Raw genomic sequence first — 11,349 nt, forward strand, 5'->3', positions numbered from 1 at the left:
TCATCGAATTTCAAAAAACGCCATTGCTCACAAGTGTCATTACCCCAAAATATGACACCATGCAAAATTTGAGCCCAATCGGACATAATTTAGGGGTGGAGAAAAAATCGATTTTTTTCAATTTTTTTCTAAAGTAACATCAGATCTCGACGTGTCATGCGTTTTTAAGTCATTTGGCATAAAAAACAAAAATTCGATTTTCGGAAAATTTGGGAAATTTTTCATGGGTAAAAATTTTAAAACTCTGATGAGTTTTAGGCACCTCCAAATCATGTCCGATTGAGCTCAAATTTTGCATGGGGTCATATTTTGGGGTAATAAAACCTGTGAGCAATGTCGTTTTTTGAAATTCGAAAATGTCATTTTTATTGGCACCCTAATGGGCATAGTTGGGGCGTAGTATAGGTTCCCTGCATAAACTATAGTAGATGTTGAACTAAATCCGTTCCTTCCCCTCCTTCCGTTATTGTAAGGACGTGGCCAAGTATACAACTGCTACCATATAGGAAAAAGTACAAATCCCAAGTACCTATTTGCGACAATATAGGGGAAGGTGGGGAGACTTCCCGGGGCGACTTGATCATCCCCCTGTTTATTGAGAACTAAAGTAGTTTTGTTCTAGCGTATTTTTTAGTATAGATCCTCTAGACAAATGACCTTTATGTGGTAAGCTATTTTTTGACAACAATTTGACAATTGACAACCTCATTTATTCTGCAGGGCGGTTTGTATGTTTTGACCTTCCTAAAGATTTTTTCATAGGCCACGCAAAATTTGAACAACTTTCCATAACAATGACCAAATGCTTTCGTTTTTTTTCACAGCACAAAGCCATAAATATGCTTAATGATTTGTACTGATGAAAATGTCAACATTTCATCAAAGTTTTAGGATATTTGGATTTGAAGTTATTGCCTCAATATGGGGACACTAGAACCCCATTAGTCACCCATACAGGCCTGGTAGCGAGTCACTTTTTAGTGACGTGGTCACTATTTTGAGTCTAGTCACTAAAAAGTCACTATTTACATCCAAAAGTCACTAAAGTCACTATTTTTCGGAAAATGGTCACTGAAGTCATTATTTTTGCATTGCCTATTGTAAAAAAGTTCAAAATAAAAATCTTTTATACTTTGTATTTGTATTATTATCAACCAAACCAAATGTGAATCTGGTAGCAATATATTAAATTTGGGGAATATGCACCAAAGAAGTTCCAAGTGTCTTGTGAAAATCGTGAGGTTTTTTTTCGATTCATGTCAACTATGATATTTTTTTCACGAATGGAATTTGTTAAAATGCGAAAGGCTAACCCCAAGTAAAGAGTATATAATTGAGGAGTATTGGAACCAGAACCACGTCTGTTGGTGAGCGTCAATACCCTCCAGTGACAAAGATAGGCCTCAGTTTTGTCACATGACAATGATGTTTGATGTTTCTCAACGTCAGGGAGAATAATGAGCGATAAGGGCGTCGTAACAGTAAGTACAGTATGACTGTTAAATTCATTTATGATTGTTAAATCCGTCTTGCGACCCTCCGAGATCAGCCGCGTAAAAAAATTGTAGACCAAGTTATGTCAAAAGAAATTCTGGCACAAGCAACTAAATTGAAAATTTTTTGATAGAAATTATTTCAGAAATATCACATTTTTATAAAAAGATTCTGCTATTTGGAAATTAAAGTTTATTAGAATTTCTGGATTTCAAAAACTCAAATCTCAAAAACTTCATTTAAATTTGTTATTAAAACATAGTTTAATAACAAGTAATTTTTTTTAATTATTTTCTTTATTATTTTAATTACACAATTCGCTCGTATTTTTGATCGTGTGATTTTAATTTACCACCAAAATCTTTTGCAACATGTTTCAAAAATCCTGAACAAATCAAAGAAAAATCACATGATAATTCACATGAGTTAAACATTCAGGATGAGCGCAAAATTTTAAAAATGTTAATTGTGTAAAAACAGAAATCCAGTGTACTTTATATTTTAAAAACCAATTTTCAAATCTTGATTCCAAATAGTTCACCGGCTAGGAGTCAATAAGATCATTTTATATCATTCTTTGGCTATTATATTTAAAAAAAATATGTTGTAATTATCAACATAATTTTGTGACACAACTTGTAACTCACTACTCGTTCCCGCGACGGCTGGTAGATACCTTTTCGTGGTGTGTTACTTAATATGAGGTACCATGGTAACATTGCTAGCTTCTGGCTGATCCAAAGAATACCATCCTCAATATCCAACTCTGTGGTACTTATGAAAGTGTCGCAGTCACTGGCCTCTTGCATCCATCCTCCCCCAATGAAGATGGGCGTGGCCAATAGTAAGTAATCCTCATGCTTTTGTTGTTTTTGCTTTTTCTTGATTTCTGATAGCATTCTAGATAATAAAACACAAGTTTGCAATCTACGAATTATACCGTAACAATGCTAATGCAACTTTTAGCTCTATACCCGGTTCAAAACTTCATACAAAAGTCACTATTTGGTCACTTTTTCTGCAATTGAAAGTCACTATTTGGTCACTTTTTCGTCATCGCTGGTCACTAAAGTCACTATTTTGAACGGCATTCATCGCTACCAGCCCTGCCCATAGGTACAGACATTTAGCGAAAAAAATCAAAAAAATATAAATCTGTTTTCAGGCTTCTAATTTTTTGGAGATTTGACAGATTTGATGAAGGGTTGGCAGGAAAAAATATTTATTGCGTAAATACCATAGAAAGGGGATCAAGTCTTCCCAAATTTTAAAATTGCATGTGCTGTCGAATTCAATAATAAAAATCGTTCATGTATGCTCACAGCAATTCGAAAATTCAGCGTATTTTGTAGGAAATATATTTAAAAAATCTGAGGGCACCTTTCTAATTTTATCAAAGTAAGTTCTTGAAGTTCTCTTATTTTAACAGTCGATTTTTGACAGCACTCCAAAAAATCGATTATGTAACAATAACAACAATAATTTAAGGACTGTCATACATCAGTAAAGTTAAATACTACTATATTTCTTAGAGAGTCTGTGTGGAAATCGCGTTTGTTTATTTATTTTTGGCTGTGATACATCGGAAATCAGAAAAGGGGATCAAGTCTCCCCAGTCTCCCCTACAGTAGATTGCTCAATTGAGCATTGTATAGCCACCCACGATTTGAACAATCACATATATGTGATTATCATAGTGATTATCATTGTCGGCCATTGTCGGGGAATGTCGTTTTCGAGGAAATGTAGTATTCGGGTAAATATAATTTTCTTATAAATGTCTTATTCGGGGAAATGTCCTTTTCAGAGAAATGTATTACTTACAGTATTGGACAAAACATACGCAACTGATTTATTTTCATAAATCCGATTAGGGTAATGTTTACCGAACGACCTATGTCGACGGTTTCATGCAATACGGCCACAACTCAAAATCTGTAAATTTTCAGAAACGACGTTTTAATTTTTTTTACCCAAAAAAAAAGGATTTTTTTTTACTATTTTATTATTTCCGGGTTCTTCTGCATGTTTTGATACGAATGGATTAGATTTGAGCTGAGCTCATCAAGATGAACCACTTGCCAGCACAAACTGATAGTCAAAATCTGGGTAACTGAACAGCTACCGGAGGAGTGGAAGGAGTGTGAGAACTTTCGAGCGATCACCATCCTTAATGCCTAATGCCTCCTAAAAAGTGATATCCCAGATCATCTTCCGACGTCTGTCACCATTACTGAATGAGTTTGTGGGAAGTCATCAAGCCGGCTTCGTTGACGGACGCTCGACAACGGACCAGATCTTTACTGTACTGCAAATCCTGCAAAAATGCCGTGAATACCAGGTTCCAACGCATCATCTGTTCATTGGTTTCAAGGCGGCATACGATAGTATAGACCGCGTTGAGCTATGGAAAATTATGGACGAGCCTGGGAAGCTTACCAGACTGATCAAAGCAACGGTGGATGGTGTGCAAAACTGTGTGAAGATTTCGGGCGAACACTCCAGTTCGTTCGAATCACACCGGGGACTAAGACAAGGTGATGGACTTTCTTGCCTTTTGTTCAACATTGCGCTAGAAGGTGTCATGCGGAGGGCCGGGTGTGACATCCGGGGTACGATTTTCAACAGATCCAGCCAATTTATTTGTTTCGCGGATGACATGGACATTGTCGGCCGAACATTTGCAAAGGTTGCAGAACTATACACCCGCCTGAAACATGAAGCAACAAAAGTTGGACTGGTGGTGAATGCCTCAAAGACAAAGTACATGCTTGTGGGCGGAACCGGGCGCGACAGGGCTGGCCTGGGAAGCAGTGTTACAATAGACGGGGATACCTTCGAGGTGGTCGAGGAATTCGTCTACCTTGAATCCTTGCTAATGACTGCTAACAACGTTAGTCGTGAAATACGAAGGCGCATCATCTGTGGAAGTCGGGCCTACTACGGGCTCCAGAAGAAACTGCGGTCAAAAATGTTTTGCCACCGCACCGAATGTGTTATGTACAAGACGCTGATAAGATCGGTAATCCTCTACGGACACGAAACATGGACAATGTTCGAGGAAGACTTGCAAGCACTCGGAGTATTCGAGAGACGGGTGCTTAGGACCAACTTTGGCGGCGTGCAAGAAGACGAGCACGAGCTCGCCCAGCTGTTCAACGAAACCGGTATCCAGAAGGTAGTTAAAGCCGGAAGGGTATGATGGACAGGACATGTTGCAAAAATGCCGGTCAGCAATCATGCAAAGATGGGGTCCGCTTCCGATCCGGCAGGTTCGAGACGGCGTGGAGCACACTGAGCAAGGTGGGCAGACCAGGAGCAAAACGATTTGGCGAGTGTGGGGCGCATTCGAGGATGGAGAGATGCGGCCTCGAACCGTGTATTGTGGCGTCAAATTGTTGATTCAGTGTTATCTGTTTAGATGTAAACTAAATAAACGAATGATATGTATTTTGAATGAGTTTTGTTTCCAAGTTCGTTTATTTGGCAGGCCCAAGCGTGTATAACACTTAACGGAGCCACAGTTTTTTTTTATATGCATAATCGATATCAGAATGAGTTTTACTGTAACAGTGTTTTATAAGAATTCTTATAAGAATGCAAGATGTTAAGATTATTGTTATGTTAGTAATTATCCCGAAGAGTTTGCATAGAGTTTCCTCGTAAAGATTTGAAGAATTCTCGAAGTACATTGCGGAGTAGACTGGCCCAGGAAACAAAAAGTTATTTAATTCCACGGGGCACCCCCCAGGATTGTGTCTTTGGGTGAGAAAATCAATCTCTGAAAATTTCAGCTCAATCGCTTGTTGCATAAGCTGGCGCATTTGATTTGAAGTTTGTATGGGGATTTCAGTCAAAATGTATAGGAAAATACACCTCCGTCACTCATTCGATCTGGAAATTGGTTCTGATTGCTCGATTGACCTCAGAATTGCAAAAACGGCAGTTGGTATGCTACAGAACAATTTCACAGAACATTGTATGATGATTAAATGAACTTTTATATAGGTTTTGGCTGATGCGATTCGTTAAAAAATCCAAAAATGCACAAATCAGCTCCTAATAAATCAGCCGAAAACTATATAAAAATTCAACTGAAACTAGAAATTAGTCCTCCCTACCTTCGAAAACTTTTCAATAGTATAAATCCGTCTATTACTGTCATTATAACCAACTACAATGAACAAATTAAAATTCAACCGCTTCAATCGGTAATTGGACATCAGTTTACGGTTTTTCACTTTATTAAATACAAATGAAATAGAATGTGTAATGTCTGTAATACAGTCCATCGTGTTATGAAACAATTTCCCGACGTTTTTTCGACTATTGTTGTTCATCACTTGCATCCTAATTTTTTATACAAAAGAAAAAACACCCATCACCCCAAACAAATAAATAATATTCGATCAGTATCTTCCGATCTGCGTGATGCGCCGGCGCTACGGTTCGGCGCAGATAAATCTCTGCACGATTTGAGTAATAAATTTTCCAAAGCGTGCCAAACCAATTCGAGTTGAGCAAGGTCATATCTCTCCGCCCGTCTGGTCCGACATAATTCAACTCGACCAATAGGCAACATGATCGATTGGTCTATCCATTCGTGATTGTAGATTTCATCTACGTTGAAACAAAGTAACGCTTATTCGAAGATTTGATCGCAATTCAAAAGTTCCCTTTGTATCCCTATCCGGGAGTCGTGTCGACAAAGATTCACTCATATGAACTGATTATTTTTTAGCGTAGGACGCAACAGAGGATAAAACGATGTGTATTGTGGCTTCAAATTTTTGATTCAGTCTGATCTGTACTGATATCAGCCAAATATATGAATCATTAGTTTTAACTGTTTACGTGTATTCGTTTATGGAATATTTTGCGCCCATTTATCAGGTTAACGATGGCGACTGTATCGCGTGCTGTCATCTTTACCGCATGCACTCAACCGCTTAGCGCAAAGTTCAACAATATTTCACTCTTTGAGCCGCTGTAGACATCACGCCTGCCTGTTGGATGATACATGTTAACAAAGTAAACATTTGCACTTTTATTGATCATATTTCATAAAAAAGAACGTGAGTGAAACCCATCCGCCAGCCATATTAACTACTTCCAATTGGAATTGGATTCTTATTTGAACCCCTGACGCATAATAACCATTTCATTATCCTTAATTATTATTATGTATTATCGACTTAATTGATTAAAATCATCCTGCTTGTTTGAAGCGAACCGAACATCATCGATGCAGTCGTGGCCGAGTGGTTAAGGCGTCTGACTCGAAATCAGATTCCCTCTGGGAGCGTAGGTTCGAATCCTACCGGCTGCGAGTTTTTTTATATTGCGACGAGGTACGTTGACGACCTCAATAAAATAATGTACGTTCTGACTTCTGATTTCATCATTATCAATAAAGGGGTTACTGCTCCTTAAAATGCATAGCATGTACCAATATCAGAAATCAAAATCAATAATAAAGAAATGGAGCGCAAGTTGTTTTTTATCATTTTTTTTATTTTGTCAGCATTGAGCACATAGCATTAAAAAACTATAAATATTAGACTAAATCGTTCGTTTTGCGAATATTGTTGACATAGGCGCGTGTAATAATGGAATGTAACAAATTTAAAAAATCTTGATTTTATTCAGCACATCATCATTTTTGCAAATGCTTGATTACTAACCGTGAGATTTTCAAACATTTTTTTCTATCCGCCAACAGAATCGAGACAGATCAGCTGTTCACTCATTCAAAGCTCCCAAAATATCATTGTTGTTATTTTTTCCCATGCATATTTGTTTTGCCTGTCTACCGGACTTTTCCGATTGTCGAGTCCAACCACGATGGGGGGTATCCACCAGATTAGACTTATTTAGAAAATAGAGTCGTCTATCATAAGCGACTTTTTCAACGAGATTGTTTTCATGGTTCCAAGCGCACCCGACCGACTGGCGAGCCTCACCGCAAGTAAGGTAAGTGGCCGTGAACGTTTGCGTCTTCGTTGTTGCCGCAGCGGTCGACGTGACGTCGCGTCGTCGGTTCTCCGACCTGTGCACCGCTACCGTTTGCGTCCGTTGGGATTGTCATTTGTTCACATGTTTTGACAGACAACTCAATCGCACTCGAAACGGTGGTATTTTCCAACCTTACGCACGGTCAAGACCTAAAGTTCCGTTCCGAAACGAGTGAAGTGTGTTCTTTTGCCACGAATGCCGCGAAAATGCCAATCTTTTTTTAACATTCCAAGGTTGAAAAGCTCTGTCTATGGTTGGTGCCAAGAGCGGTGGGAAAATCGGGTTGAACTTGATTGTTGTCACTGATTGTTCAGCTCGGTGAGTGCAGGAAGTGTGCATTGGTGGATTTTGATACTCGAGGGGTTTGAAGGCTCATGTCTATTATACATGACCGAGTGCATGATACCATAACAGCGACGGAATAAGAATAATAAGATATTTTTACCGTGTTGATTATTCTAATAAACAAATTCCGTTTATTAATAAAGAATTAAACAATTTTTCAAATTCAGGACTTTTTCCGCATGTTTTCCAACAGAAAGCGATTATTCGATCATACTGAGATCAATTTGATAGCTTGGTGGTGTACCAAACAGTTCTGTTATATACTTTTATGTACAAGTTCGGTATACTAAAACCGGGAATACTCGGTTTCAAATTATGAACTGTTATTAGACATTTTGTAGATAATAATTTTTAATTTTTTTGTTTAAAAATTTTATATATTCAACAGATTTGTAGTGACAATTTTGTATGAAAATCGACCTATGCTGCTATTATCACCGAACACCACTGTACATGTTTATGATAGAATTAGACACGAAAATATAGATTTGATATTTCCGTCACGATACGGTAGGCATAAAGATTTGTTTGTAGAAGTGAATTTGTGTCTAGCTTCCCTATGGAGGGAAGAGTATTAGTATGAAATCTTGCTTAACTTTAATCCACTTTAATCCACAAAGGACGTAAGTAACATTTTTTTCATGAATTAATTTGAGTACTGCAATCAAAAGCTTTCATGTTGTTCTGTTGATTGCGCTGTTCAAACTAATTCATGAAAAACATGTTACTTAGGTTCTTTTGAAAAGTTAAGTTAGAAATCTGATATTTTCTTCACTGGCCAGTAAAGAAATTACGTTCTTGTCATGGTTATAATTTGGGCAACGTGTCGAATATTAATTTTTAGCTCTAGAACATTATTTATTACTTTTTTGGTGATTTTGTAAAAAATATAGATTTTTGAACAACGGCCACAAGTTCTCGACATGTAAGCAAATGTTTTGCAAATTGTAATTTTTGTGTATTGCTTTTTTTGCGGATTCTAGCTTTGCGTCGTGCTCATGCGTACATATTTTCATTTTCATCTTATCTCTGCTTTTTTATTATTTTAAATTTATATTTTTGTTTGTATGTCCCAGCATATGCAGTATTTAGATAATCATATTGATAATTCGATTGCTCGCATTTGTTTGCCGAAAATCGGCCAATGGCAATTGGTAACTTTTGACGAATGATCTGCACTAGACAATCTGCGACATCGGCGCTAATATTGTGAACTCAAATCCCTCGCTCTGCTTGCTTGTCTACAGTCTTGACAACGCTTTGTAGTTTCTTACGTTGAACAGCATCACATATAGAACCAAACCCTGTGGTATTCCGTTTTCGGATGCTCGTGAAATAGGGGGAAAGACGGCTTTGGCAGGTTTGTTCTATTATTGGCAGGGGGTTTTTGTCGACCAAATTTTATGAAATTTGGCCACAATATTCTTTGATATGCAAAGAATGTTTAGGCCAAATTTGAGCCTAGTCAGTCATAAAAAACCCTGCCAATAATAGAACAAAACCTGCCAAAGCCGTCATTCCCCCTGGCCCTACATGTTGGTATGAATTCACTTCTAACATAACATAAACAAAAGTTTAGAACCGGTTCATAGCATTAATCACGCCTTTTTTTTTGTTTTGTCTTTCAACACTTTCAGCCCGTGGCAAATCACGCCTTGATTAGTTCATAGCACTAATCACACGGAGAATTAGGATAGGCATCTGGTTGAGGGAGTTGGCATCGAGATCAAATATTGTGTAGTGAAATGTTTTCTGCGATCCAATTGTGCAATGGATTACATCCAAAGCGTGCTCATCACGACAGCAGTTAGTCTGTTGGGTTCCATTTTCGATTAAAATTGATCTTCCCAGATTCTCTGAGGATTTCTCGAAGTTCCTATCCTACCCTACCCGTGAAGGTGACCCTCCACATCGATAATGCACTCAAATACCTACGTTCCAACTCTGCCCATGATCTCATAGTTGACGTAATAACCATTGCACTTCCGCACGTATTTCGAATAATTTAGGATCAAACATCGCACTTTTAAAACATTCCAACCCACAAGCACTTAAATAAGGTCTAGGACAAGCAACGTATCGATGTTGCAGCGGTCGAATTACTTTAGTAAACATGTAATAAATCAAGTTCGCTGAAATTTCGAATGGTTGATACGTCAACTATGAAATCATGGGCAGAACTGTAGCTTAATTGCAGTACCTGATCCAGCCCCGCGTAATATTTTACCTCAAAGCACATTTTTCATCCAAGATCTCCACCAGAGCGATATCATCCGATAGCAAGTCAAACGCTCCGACCGGTATTTTTTCGTTTCATACAAATTATATGGAGGTTCAAAAAATTAAATTTTCTGTGAATTTTTACATTTATTATAAACATCGTACAAACTATATCAGCATATTGCCGCAAAGCTCTAGAACCTAAGAATTTTTTGCTATAGTCAACTCAATTTTGACAAAAATGTCACTTACACCCCTCTGCTTCTAACCCCCTCAATTTCGATTTCGCAAAGCGTCATTCACGTTTGAGCCGTACCAAATAATTGAACTTATACAAAAATAGATCAACAGATTTTTGGACTATTAAAATCTAACAAAAATTCACATAGCCATTAGCCATTAGGATGATGTAAAAAAACCAAGATTAATCCACCTAGCGACGATGATGCCTTTCTCGTGCATCATAAAATGTATTGAAAAAACTTCATTAGAAAGGCCAAAAAAGCACTTCAGGGGAATAGATAGCATGTTTTGTATCATTTTGCATGTTTTACACCATTGCACCATTACTGAATTTTTGCCTTTCTCGTACAACAAAGTTGTACCGAAAGGCTATAGAACTTTTGATAGAATGCCAGGAGGCCTATAGTGTTATATACCGATTGACTCAGCTCGAGAACTGAGGTGATGTCTGTATGTGTGTATGTAAACAAATATTGTAGACACAGTTTTTAGAACTTAGCATTAACATTAGCATTCGAAAGGGAATGCGGTCCCATTGTTTGCTATTAAAAAATTGGCTCGATCGGACATTGCATTTCGGAATTATTGTTTTTTCCTGTTTTCCCGTTCTATCAAAAGTTTCCACATGTTATACAATCCCCAAACCTCTCGTGAGATATGGTAATTTCATTTATTTAGCTTACATCTGAACAGATAACAATGGATCAGCAATTTGACGCCATAATACACGGTTGAAACCACATCTATCCATCCTCGATTGCGCCCCACGCTCGCAAATTCATTCTGTATGAAGGCCCGGAGATTCTTAGTGACAGTTTGCGCTCACCCTTTGAGCTAAGTGGACGTTCTGTATCGAGTTTCCCGTGATAATTGATACTACGTTTAGTCGTCGCGTTTTTCCGAAGTTTTGGTGCCTCAGGCACATATTCGGGCGTTTTAATCGTTAATTGATCGCTCCGCGCGAAAAACCGCGATGAAGCGCCGTGAAAATACGTTTTGCATAGACTATTCCGCAGTGACAAAGAAGCCATC

At 37.9% G+C, this 11,349-nt stretch overlaps 1 non-coding gene across 1 annotated transcript; it reads left to right on the plus strand.

Moving 5' to 3' along the window:
- The first annotated feature begins 6,741 nt into the window (after window positions 1–6,741).
- On the plus strand, window positions 6,742–6,823 carry Trnas-cga (transfer RNA serine (anticodon CGA)). Its single transcript has one exon. It is a non-coding gene; the product is annotated as a tRNA-Ser (tRNA).
- The last annotated feature ends 4,526 nt before the right edge of the window (window positions 6,824–11,349 follow it).

The sequence above is a fragment of the Armigeres subalbatus genome, chromosome 1 (assembly GCF_024139115.2).
Source record: "Armigeres subalbatus isolate Guangzhou_Male chromosome 1, GZ_Asu_2, whole genome shotgun sequence".
Lineage (NCBI taxonomy): Eukaryota > Metazoa > Arthropoda > Insecta > Diptera > Culicidae > Armigeres > Armigeres subalbatus.